At 37.9% G+C, this 480-nt stretch overlaps 1 protein-coding gene across 1 annotated transcript in view; it reads left to right on the top strand.

The window, feature by feature from the left end:
* The window catches only part of LOC119588538 (isopentenyl-diphosphate Delta-isomerase 1-like), a 37,361-nt gene that overhangs the window by 34,695 nt on the left and 2,186 nt on the right, over nt 1–480 (top strand). The gene's annotated exons all lie outside the window — the stretch shown is intronic.

Below are 480 nucleotides of genomic sequence, written 5' to 3'. Positions count from 1 at the left end.
AAAAAGAAAAAGGAAAATTAGTCTATGCAGTGATGCCATTATCCTTTTTTTTAAACAAAATGACTATCATGATTAAGACTGTTATTATTTTAACATCACTAGCAATGAAAATAGTACAATATAAAACCCTCTCATGAAAATTCAAAGAACATAGTAAATAGGTAAAGTCAGTAGGCTTAGTGGTGGACTTCATGGTAACTTATCATTTTGTGAACCATCTTTGTATAAAAAACAAGAAGGGAAGGTAGTATATAATTAGTTAATATGTGTATTTCTGACATTAATTTCAACTAACAATATACTGATCCTCTCTCCCTTGTCCAGGTGTCCCACGTTTATACCATGACGCTGAGAGCAAGACGATGCAGGCCATCTGCAGCGTCTTCGAGGCTGCTTTGTCCACACAGCCTCAGGAGGGGCTTGGAAGGTGAGCACGACGGGTTGGCTTTCTTGGAGTTGAAGGGTGCCGCTGGAAAAAAT

This window comes from Penaeus monodon, chromosome 24 (assembly GCF_015228065.2).
Source record: "Penaeus monodon isolate SGIC_2016 chromosome 24, NSTDA_Pmon_1, whole genome shotgun sequence".
NCBI classification, from domain to species: Eukaryota; Metazoa; Arthropoda; class Malacostraca; order Decapoda; family Penaeidae; genus Penaeus; species Penaeus monodon.
The sequence above is the reverse complement of the archived record's forward strand: the minus strand, read 5'-3'. Positions and strand labels throughout refer to the sequence as shown.